At 67.6% G+C, this 694-nt stretch overlaps 1 pseudogene; it reads right to left on the bottom strand.

Annotated features, from left to right (window-relative positions):
* Positions 1 to 380: 380 nt before the first annotated feature.
* Positions 381 to 690, bottom strand: LOC106002881 (annotated as a pseudogene).
* Between the last annotated feature and the right edge of the window lie 4 nt (positions 691 to 694).

Raw genomic sequence — 694 nt, 5'->3', positions numbered from 1 at the left:
CTGCTCCATCCACTGTCACCCTGCTCCATCCACTGTCACCGAGCTCTACCCACTGTCACCCTGCTCCATCCACTGTCACCGAGCTCTACCCACTGTCACCCTGCTCCATCCACTGTCACCGAGCTCTACCCACTGTCACCCTGCTCCATCCACTGTCACCGTGCTCCGTCCACTGTCACCCTGCTCCGTCCACTGTCACCCTGCTCCATCCACTGTCACCCTGCTCCATCCACTGTCACCGAGCTCTACCCACTGTCACCGAGCTCTACCCACTGTCACCCTGCTCCATCCACTGTCACCGTGCTCCATCCACTGTCACCCTGCTCCATCCACTGTCACCGAGCTCTACCCACTGTCACTCTGCTCCCGTCCACTGACTGTCACCGTGGTCCCTCCAGTGTCACCCTGCTCCCCCCCAGCGGCCCCTCCCGGGCTCCCCGCCCCGCACTCACCCCCGCGCCGGCGGGAGGGCCCCCGCTCCGCAGCCCCTCCACCTCCCGCCGCAGGCTGTCCCGCTCCCGCCGCAGCGCCTCGGCCGCCAGGCCGCCCTCGGTCACCAGCGCCTCCAGCATCTCCAGCACGCGGACGATGGTGAACTGCAGCCGCGCCACGCGGGGGTCGCCGCCCAGCGCCATCAGCTACGCGGCCCACCACGTAGGAGATGTCGTACACGTCCTCGGCCGTCAGCTGGTGA

The sequence above is a fragment of the Dipodomys ordii genome, unplaced genomic scaffold (genome assembly GCF_000151885.1).
Source record: "Dipodomys ordii isolate 6190 unplaced genomic scaffold, Dord_2.0 Scaffold1000004005, whole genome shotgun sequence".
Taxonomy (NCBI): Eukaryota; Metazoa; Chordata; class Mammalia; order Rodentia; family Heteromyidae; genus Dipodomys; species Dipodomys ordii.
This window is presented reverse-complemented; position numbering and strand designations above follow the sequence as displayed.